Below are 10,811 nucleotides of genomic sequence, written 5' to 3'. Positions count from 1 at the left end.
TACCATTTTCTGCTCTTCTGCCCTGCCCCCTCCAGACTGCTTGCCTGTAACCCCCAGTGAAAGCATATGGGGTTTATTCAGGTCAATCTTGAACTTAATTTAGAGCTTTTAAAGTTTTCAGGATTACAACCCTTTCATGGTGCAAGTTTGTCCTTGTAAGAGGAGACTGTGCGTCTGACTAAAGTTTGGAAGAAGACTCTATAACAACATAGTAACACACTTGCAAGCAGGCCGCAGCTAGATTGAATCGGACATACATACGGAATAAAATTAGAAGCTTGCAGTATGGCTGGGTATTTTGTATGCACCAGACTAGTACAGCTACCCAATGTTTACTGCACATCTAACAGTTCAGAAAACCTCCAACCTGTAAATACTGTTTGACTGTGGATAAATAACCTTTGTTTATATAACTTGTATCTCAAATTACTTGATCCTTCAGGCCACCAAATCCATTAAGAGTTTACCCTATTCCCTCCACTGCAAGGAACCAAAGCATTGAATTTTAAAATGTCATTTTTATGTGTCTTGATATCATTTGTCTGCAGATGCATAAATAATTGAACAGCCAGGATGACAAATCCTTTGCTGTCACAGTTTTCTGTCTGATGTTTGTGACAAATGACTACAGGTGCTTTGTGAATTAYCTTTCTTCATTTCTCCCTTCAACCTGCTACAAGTTTATGCAGCTGAAGACAAAAAACAGTATTGTGCTTGTATTTCCTGTCAGATGTTGCTATTCGTGTATCACCTCTATTCTCTCAACCATACTTTCCCACCTTCCCCTTACACCTTGAATTAGTGTGTGGAATTTTAGGCAGTTCCAGCAGAGAGTCAGAGGACCTACTCTCTGGATGTAGACACCTACATCCAGAAACTGCAGCTGGGCCCAACATAAAATAAAGAGCAAAGCTAATGCATTGTTTTCTGTTCGGTAGCTCTGGAGTTGAAATACTAGGTAAAACCTATTTTCAGCTCCATCTCTGTTGGACGGGATCTGAAACTATAGCTCCTCCAAGTGTATCCTAGCACACAATGAGAAGTTAGCAGAGGGAAGATAGTGCATCTCCTGCTTAAGGGCTTCGAATATATAAACATTCCTTAAGCAAAGGGTCTTAACAGCACGTCTTCAGAGCCTTGTGCTTACAAGGGCCTGCTTGGGATTACTGTGACCCAGGTTTCTTGCCTTCCTGTAGTTATTTCTGTATTTTGATAGTCATTGGTTTCAATATGTAAATACTCACAGGATACACTTGAGGTTATCCTCAATGACGAGGCAGAATCACAGAATCACAAAATCACAGAATGGATAAGGTTGGAAAGGACCTCTGTAGATCATCGAATCCAACCTCCTTGCTCAACCAGGGTCACCTACAGCATGTTAGACAGGGTTGCATCCAGGTGGGTTTTGAATAGCTCCAGAGAAGGAGACTCCAAAACTCCTCTGGGCAACCTCTTCCAGGGCTTTGTCACCCGCACAGGAAAGAAATTACTCCACATATTCAGGTGGAAATTCCTGTGCCCATTGTGCCCATTGGCTGTAGTCCTTTCACATAGGACAACTGAAAAGAGTTGTCCTGAACTGAAAAGACAACTGAAAAGAGGGGATGCCCTTAGAATCATAGAATCAGTAAGGTTGGAAGGGACCTCTGGAGATCATCTAGTCCAACCTCCCTGCTCAGCAGGGTCACCTAGAGCATGTTAGACAGGGTTGCATCCAGGCGGGCCTTGACTATCTCCAGAGCAGGAGACTCCACAACCTCTCTGGGCAACCTGTGCCAGTGCTCTGTCACTCTCACAGGGAAGAAATTCCCCCTCACGATCAAGCGGAACTTCCTGTGGTTCAGTTTTTGCCCATTGCCTCTTGTCTTGTCACGTGGGACAACTGAAAAGAGTTTGTCCCCGTCCCCTTGACACCTTCCCTTCAGATACTTACACACATCGATAAGATCCCCCCTCAATCTTCTCTTCCCCAAGCTGAAGAGGCCCAGCTCTCACAGCCTTTCCTCGTAGGACAGGTGCTCCAGCCCTCTGATCATCTTTGTAGTCCTACGCTGGACTCTCTCTGGTAGCTCCATGTTTCCCTTGTCCTGGGAGCCCGGAACTGGATGCAGTACTCAAGATGAGGCCTCACCAGGGCTGAGTAGAAGGGCAGGATCACCTCCCTCGACCTGCTGGCAACACTCTTTCTAATGCAGCTCAGGATACCATTGGCCTTCTTGCCCACAAGCGCACATTGCTGGCTCATGGTCAGTCTGTCATCCACCAGCACTCCCAGGTCCTTCTCTGCAGAGCGGATTTCCAGCAGCTCAGCCGCCAGCCTGTTCTGGTGCATGGAGTTATTCCTCCACGGGTGCAGCACCCTGCACTTGTCCTTGTTGAACCTCAGGAGGTTCCTCTCCACTCAACTCTCCAGCCTGTCCAGGTCTCTCTGAAAGGCAGAACAGCCCTCAAGCATGTCACCCACTCCTCCCACCTTGGTAGCACCAGCAAACTTGCTGAGGAGACACTTGGTCCCTTCCTCTATGTCACTGATGAAGAAATTGAACAGGATGGGACCCAGTACTGAGCCCTGGGGGACACCACTAGCCACAGGCCTCCAACTRGACTCCACGCCACTGATGACAACCCTCTGAGCTCTGCCTTTCAGCCACTTCTCAAGCCACCTCACTCTCCACTCRTCTAACCCATACTTCCTGAGCTTATCCAAAAGGAAGTTGCGGGAGACAGTGTCAAAAGCCTTGCTGAAGTCAAGCTACACAACGCCCACTGCTCTCCCCTCATCTGCCCAGCCAGCTATTCCATCGTAGAGGGCTCTCAGATTGGTTAAGCAGGATTTCCCCTTGGTGAATCCATGCTACTGCTGATCACCTTCTGTTCCTCCATATGCTTGGAGATAACATCCAGAAGGAGCTGTTCCATCACTTTTCCAAGGATGGAGGTGAGGCTGACCAGCCTATAGTTGCCTGGGTCCTCCTTCTTGCCCCTCTTGAAGACTGGAGTGACATTGGCTTTCTTCCAGTCCTCAGGCACCTCTCCAGTTCTCCAGAACCTTTCAAAGATGATGGAGAGTGGTCTGTCAACAACATCTCCCAGCTCCCTCAGTACCCGTGGGTGCATCCTATCCAGGCCCATGGATTTGTGGATGTCTAGCCTGCCCAGAAGGTCTCTAATCCTTTCCTCCTCAACCAAAGGAAAGTCTTCCCTTCTCTGGACTTTCTCCCTCACGTCCAGGCTCCAGGATTCTTGAGGGCTGCCCTTAACAGTGAAGACTGAAGCAAAGAATGCATTCAGTAATTCTGCCTTCTCTGTATCCCTTGTCACCAGGGCCCTCGCCCCATTCAGCAGCGGGCCCACATTCTCCCTAGTCCTCCTGCTGCTGCTGATGTATTTGAAGAAGCCCTTCCTGTTGTCTTTGACATCCCTTGCAAGATTCAATTCCAACTGGGCCTTAGTCTTCCTCGCAGCATCTCTACTTCTCTTGAGACCCTTCCTTCAGATACTTATACACATTCATAAGATGCCCTCTCAGTCTTCTCTTCCCCAGGCCATACAGGCCCAGCTCTTGCAGTTGTTCCTCATAGGACAGATGCTCCAGCCTTCTGATCATCTTCGTAGCCCTACGCTAGACTCTTTCCAGTAGCCTCAGGTCTCTCTTGAACTGGGGAGACCACAACTGGATGCAGTACTTGAGATGAGGCCTCACCAGAGCTGATGAGAGGGGCAGGATCACCTCCCTCGACCTGCTGGCAACACTCTTCCTAATGCACCCAAGAAGACCATTGGCCTTCCTGGCCACAAGGGCATGTTTCTGGCTCATGGTCAATCTGTCATCCACCAGCACTCCCAGGTCCTTCTCTGCAGAGCGGATTTCCAGCAGCTCAGCCGCCAGCCTGTTCTGGTGCATGGAGTTATTCCTCCACGGGTGCAGCACCCTGCACTTGTCCTTGTTGAACCTCAGGAGGTTCCTCTCCACCCAACTCTCCAGCCTGTCCAGGTCTCTCTGAAAGGCAGCATAGCCCTCAGGCATGTCAGCCACTCCTCCCACCTTGGTATCATCAGCAAACTTGCTGAGGAGGCACTCTGTCCCTTCATCCAGGTCATTGATGAAATATCTCATGGGGTAACCTTTCATTAGCGTTCAGGCTTATGTACACACGCCACAATGCACATTAGAGATGTCTACGCTGAGTGAGGTCTGCCCATTGTACATCTCAGTGCAGCACAGTGGGATGCAAAGATACTAGCTCAAGACTGATTTGATTAATTGCTGRTAGAGCCAAACTCCTTGAGGACTAAGAGATCCTCTTGTGGAGTTGATCCAGGTGGTGCAGACATTCTCAAGGCAACAGGGCAGCCATGATCCTATGACTAACAACAAAGGTCAAATGATAGCAGCTGCACTGAATACTTCAGATCACAAAACCCTTAAAGCGTTTAGTCCCTTCTCTTCCTAGTTAGAAAGCAAAGCTTTGGGTTTTTTTTATATAAAAAAATCTCTTTTATTTAGTGCGTAATCGCTATAATTTTATCTATATTTGTGTACACTTCAGTGCGAGGAGCAGCCCCTTATAAAGAGATGTTTGGCCTCTTAAACCAGGTATTTTGATTATGTTAAAATGAGCAACAGAAAAACACATACGCCCCTACCTCTTCAGGGTGCACTGCAATAGATGTGCTGCTGTACACAGTCACACATACTGTAATTACGTGCCAAGCCCAGCTGGCACATGGCTTTTCAAAACATCCCAGGTTATGCATTTTGCACATCTGATCTGAGCACAGTGGAATCTTCCAAAACAGTAAAAACTTGTTGGCCTGTCCCAGGGCTTGTGTGCAGGTGAGGCAATGCTCTGGGATGTTCTGTGGGTGGGAACCATGCCTCAGCCCCAAGTGGAAAGTTAGGTAGTAATATGGAGCTTTGTGCTGAACTTCTGCAGCATACTGGGTAATTATCTGTAGACACAGCTTCAAGGATTTAAACTGGCATCTGAAGTAGATCAACGTAATTCCAGCTATTAAAAGATTTGGAGCTACAAGAAACAAGAATCTTGAATATCAGCCTCCTGATGTGACCAGATCTCTAATTTAAGTATAGCAGTTAGTTGTACATCTATATTTAGTAGCCCACACAAAACATTCAGCTGTCATTGCACTTAACCATTTCTAAACTCTTCTGCTACTATGCAAACACGTTACACGACACGAAGTACTTACTACCACTACAAGGCAGGCAACATTCATGCAGGCGACAGTAACATATACAAGTATACAGGCTGTCTTTCCCACACATTATGCTTATGCTAGCTAGCTTATACTGAAATGACAACTTCTTAAATACAGTGCTGCGTTTTCTGTTTGGGGCTGCAATGCTGTGTTTCCTCTTTGGCTATTGCTTCTCACCAATACAGTTGTGCTGTTTATCACATTAGAATATAAACACGGCACTGCAGAGGAATCTGTCCTCCAGAGGATTTCGGATCAGCATGACTACAGTGCACTTACTCCATATACACAGTAGTATGAAAAGAGAAATGAAACTTCTGCCCCGAGAAATTACTGAACTTCGAGGAGCCATTAACATTTTGTTAAAGAATCATGGGCTATCAAGAGAGATAATGCTTGACATAATGCGAGAACTGTGTGGATCTCCCAGAGTTTAAACAAAAAGGCAATAATCCATTCAACTGAACTCACAGAATTATTTATTTACTGATTACTATGGATTACCGTTATCTGGTTAGGAGGTAAAGCCTTAATCCTGGAGCTTTTTTAACTTGGTAAGACACAGATTTTGGGAAAAACAGCTGTGCTAATAATTCTGAAAATGTCATTTGTGTAGTCATTTGTAGACTGAGTCTACAAATTCAACAGCTAGAAATGAAACGAAGAAGTTAATAGATCAGCTTACACTTTCTCTGTCTCAACAGTTTATAACCTAGATAGCACAAAAAGAAACAGGTAATTCAGGGAACTTGTAGGTGCACCACAGTGAACAAATACATGATAATTTTCCCATGAAATCAAGCGTCATGAAGAACAGCAATACAGAGCTTGGTTTGCAGCCTGAATAATGATAATTCCTTTCCAAAATTTAATGGTAATTGGTTACAACTTGCTGAATATTATTCCTATATCCTACTCTTTTTCTGAATATTCCTAATCTGTTCAGTCTCAGTGACTTCTTCTGTAACATGTTCAAGATATGACTTGGAATTTCCTACTCTATTATTTCATTAAAAACCTTTATTTTTTTTTTGAAATTTCTTCATGCTTACAATCTAGGAATTGCAATTCTTGATACATTACTTATTTTGAATTCGGAATTAAGCATGCTATAGAACCAGAGCTGCTGAAAGCTAGGCTGTTTTTTTTTTTTACAGAAAAGGCCTAATGCACTAGAGGTCTCTGTACTCCTATGTCTTGTTGCACATATCCTACCAGACATTCCTGGGGAATCTGTTATTTCGTGACCCAGACGACCTGAAAGAAATAGCATTCAATTCAAACCAACTGGTGGGGTAACATTGTTAAAGATCAAAGGTTTCAGTGAGTTCTATATCCTCTGATACAACAAGGTCAGCCTTCACACTGGTATATCAAGAGGTAGGTATGAATTTAGGGTGAAAAAGCTACTGATGCCTACTGCACAGAACATTCTCTAAACAGAGAACAACAGAAAGCCAAGTGATTTTTATTGGAAATCTGTGCATGAGTCACAGCAACAGCAAAGTCCAGGGCAGGAAATGTATCAAACTTAGACTTGAAAACTTCAGTTGCTGAAACAGAGTCCATGGTGCTTAAAATGAGAAACAAAATTTTATCTGTGTTTTCAGAAATGCAGCATGGAAGGTCAGACTGCAGGTGCTGCTGTAAAGACAGCTACCATGACACTGGAAGCTATTAGCTCATCTGATCCCCTGATGCAGCAGTAGTCACCATCACTTTCCACTGAGCCAAACAAGCTGCTTGAATACGGTGCAATACAGGAAATTGATGACAGGATCTCAGGATCTCTATTTGTAGCTTACTGTCAGCTTGTAAACCATCTACAGCTTGCTGGCAGCAGGGCTGTAGCACATACAAGGATACAAAGTACATACAGGGATAAGTCTCTCTAGGAAGAACCCGCCAAAAAAGCTGAGGGATTTTTCCCCAGCGCCTCTCACAGCTTTGGCTTGCCACTCACAACTGCTGTTTTGGCCTGCAGCAACCATATGAGCTGCATATGGGATAGTCCTGTTGCAGGCTGGTATCTGTATTATGGAGTTTGGGACCTGCTGGTCTCAGGCCATACCAACATATTTAGATGTCTGGGCAAATAGTATCAATTTAGTAGTATATCCTGCCTTCTCCCTCTCCACATATTTGCTTTTGGAAATAAACATAAAGGTTAAGATGATGTTCTTCTCCTGCCTGTGTACACAGCTGCGGTGTTTAACCGGTGAATATGGAGGCTGGCCTGGCCAGTTTGTTACCATTCAGCAGATGAGAACTGTCAGCATAACATACTGCTGAAAATACATATGATTCCCCTACTGAGGCCTAGGTAAAATTTTTGGAGGCTCAGATATGGTAAGGGAAAGGCTCTCAAGGACTCTGACAACTGACTGTACTGGGGCACCAGAAGGAGGCTGGTGCCACACAGTGAAAGAAGTAACAATCCTCTTCAATCATAGCTTGATTGTGGTCTGGCCAAGGCTCATACTCTTCAGCAAGCTCGGAGGCATTTGCTTGCCCTACAGACTTGCCTTCACATTGTTGGACAGAAGGAGTCATTTGAGATGCTGGGTGGCAGCTGAAGAGCGAGAAAAGAGGGAGCCGTTGCATGGCACCATCTGCAGATGTGCCTTTGGCACAACTGCTCCCTGCAACAAAACCTCAGAGGATCCTCTCTGTCCTTAATCGATCCCACTAAACTTTCCTAGGGCCTCCCTCCACACCCTCCCCATAGGTCAGAAGCCTCCCTTCAGCTCAGTGTGCGGTTGTCACTCCCTGCCTCAGCTATGCTGAGCAGAGCCAGACTCCAGCTCAACCATAGCCATACCCCTGCCCGGCCACAGACCTGTTGATCCACACCATAACCCACAGACTAACCTGCCAGCTTGAGCTCAGATCTACCTTGTCATCATGGACATGCCTGGCAATCACTAGGCCTAACCCTGCCCTGTGCTCTGATTTCCCAGTTTGACCTCAGACCCACCACATCACTATGAGTTTGCCTAGCAATCTCAGCTGTTGACTGAACCTGTTCACAATCTCTAAGTCTGCCCTGCCCTTCAATACCATAAGATTGTATCCTGGCTGGTGAGGCTCCTGCTCTGCCAGCCTTGCTATCCACCTTGGCTCCTGACTTCCCTTTCTCTAGCAGTCCCTGATGCTCCCCGATACTCTCATCCCATTTCCAGCATCCTAAGGAACATCCCAGGACCATATGCAGGATCTCCTAAAGTCTCCTCTTTCCTTGCTGAAAGGTTCCAGCACATTCTAGGCAGGCTCCGATTTCTTATGTTCCTCCAATTTAATGAAGCCATCCATCCATTCCTATTTAGTAAAGGCTTTGTTCTGCAGGCAAGTAGTTCCTTTCCTGTCTGTCAGCCAAAATTGACCAGCCTCTTACGGCTTCCCAGACTATGTCCTCCCCAATGGCCATCATCATAGACTGGAAAAATGCAGTTGGCACTGTGAATTCCTGCAGCATGGACTTTCTGCAGTTGCAGGATAAATGGTGATGGGACTTTTGCCATTGATTTTAGCTAGTCCAGTATGGTGCTAATCATGTGAATAAGGCATTTGTTCATTTAGAACAGATGTGTTCAGAGTCAATACTGTTCCTTTAAACTACATTCCCAATAGGCATTCCCCAAATTTGATTGTTTTCTAAGTCTAAAGAACTGATCATTAATTGCATTCAGGCATCCAGAAAAAGCAACAGCAATATATTCTGTAGGCCTTTTGTAGTAATGACTGCCTCCTCTCTGGGACATCAGCTGGACATGGGAGAAGAGGGCCAACTCTGACAGAAACTCTTTTGTAATTGATGAAGAGTGATTCAGAATTTAACCACCTAGACTCCAAAATAGGCAGTTCCTCTCAGTGAACGCTAGATGCTGCTCATGTACCTTGCTTAAAGCCTTTAGGCTAGCCAACCCATATACATGCTACTGCTATCTCATTCCAGAAATATTTTTGTCAGCAGTACGAATATAAAATCTCCTCTGGCTCACTTTGTTGGCAGTTATATCTTCTTATTGTTCTCGTTGTTTTTCAGGCCTGGCTAGCCCCATTAGAACGGTGATTTGCAGAGAAATTAACAGTCTTCGTAAGCTATTTCCTCAGTTATTTGTTATATCAGCAGGAAACACTGCTACCTAGGGTACGAGCACATTCACCTCAGCTGGGAATGCCAACAAGTTCCTGCTAAGTCTCCAAAATGGCCTCACCATTTTTTTAAACAATCCAGAATACCTCTGTGCTACCTCTGTTGTCCTGTTCTTTGCCTGTTCTTTCGACTCTGTTACTTCCCTGTCCTTTCTGGGACAAGAAAGTGGATGTTGTTAAAGCACTGAAATGGGAATTTGGAGAATTCCTCCTGGCTTGGGCACAGTTCTTGAATTAGTTCGGGCAGGTAGTTTTGTTCTCTTGGTGCCTGGTCTTTTGGGGTTTGGACTTTTGTTTTTTGGAAGCCATGCACACGTGCTTTCTTCCAGCAGAGGGGTTGTTACATTCTTAAATATACATCCAAGGGCTTAAATAGGAATCATAAAATCATGTGAGAACAAAGTACACTTTAGGGCTAAAACCACTGGAGGCATCATCTTTACTAAAAATGTTCAGCCCTTCTCAGTATGTTCTGTTCCCTACAGGACCATGTATTTGGGGGAGAGCAATGGCCAGCACAGAATCTTGGCAACTAATTTCCTGGATTCTCGCCCAAATTGCTGCTTTGTGAGGGAGATCTCAAAGTCTCTATCCATCTGTTAGTCACCCAATATGGTTTTATTTTCAGTGCTTCAGAAAATAAAAGCACATGTGTACCGGGCCCCACTCTGACCATAAGGTGGCACTGGGCTGGCTGCATCCTCATCACTATAGTTTAGGAAACCCCATGAACTGCTCTCCTCCCTGTAGTAAGCAGTCATTTCCACTCTCAGCCCTACTGACTTTCTTGAAGAGAAAGCATTTTCTTCCTGACAAGCTGTGCATCAGTTGTATTTTTGTTGCTGTTAGGTTCAGAGAGATCTGGGTTTTAAACCACATATTTACCCAGCGAAATCATATGCAGCATCTCCAATCTCTACATCACGGAGCGTCCCAAGCACACCCTGCATGGGTTATAAGAATATGCATGCCATCAAAAATGCTCTCGGTCTGAATACATGGCTATTTACAGGAAAAACATATCTGCCCAGCTACCAATGGAAAGAGAAATGAAGGGCTGTCTTTCTGATCCAGATGCCTTCTCCCTGCGGCCTGATGGGGCTTTGCCTTCCATAGGTGGTGAGGTTAAACATTTCTATGTCAAAGCAAAAGGCAAGGCTGCATGTTACGGTCACATTAATGCCACCTTCAGAGCAGCGCTGACAAGCCCACCCTTGCTGCACTCAAGCCTCTGCAGAGAAAAGGGTTTTTTTCTTCTTTTGGCAGCTTTAAATAAACTCTAAAATAAGGCTGTGCTTGAAAAATAACCTCCACAAATAATCTTACTAAGTCCCCCCCCCCGATTAAGGCATTAACTCTTGGCCTAAATACTGTCATTCTGATACAAGCAGGTCATCTCCACCAGCAGGGTTCCTACCTGTGTGTTTAGT

The sequence above is a fragment of the Rhea americana genome, unplaced genomic scaffold (assembly GCF_003343005.1).
Source record: "Rhea americana isolate MKP2758 unplaced genomic scaffold, rheAme1 scaffold_115, whole genome shotgun sequence".
Classification (NCBI taxonomy): domain Eukaryota; kingdom Metazoa; phylum Chordata; class Aves; order Rheiformes; family Rheidae; genus Rhea; species Rhea americana.
The sequence above is the reverse complement of the archived record's forward strand: the minus strand, read 5'-3'. Positions refer to the sequence as shown.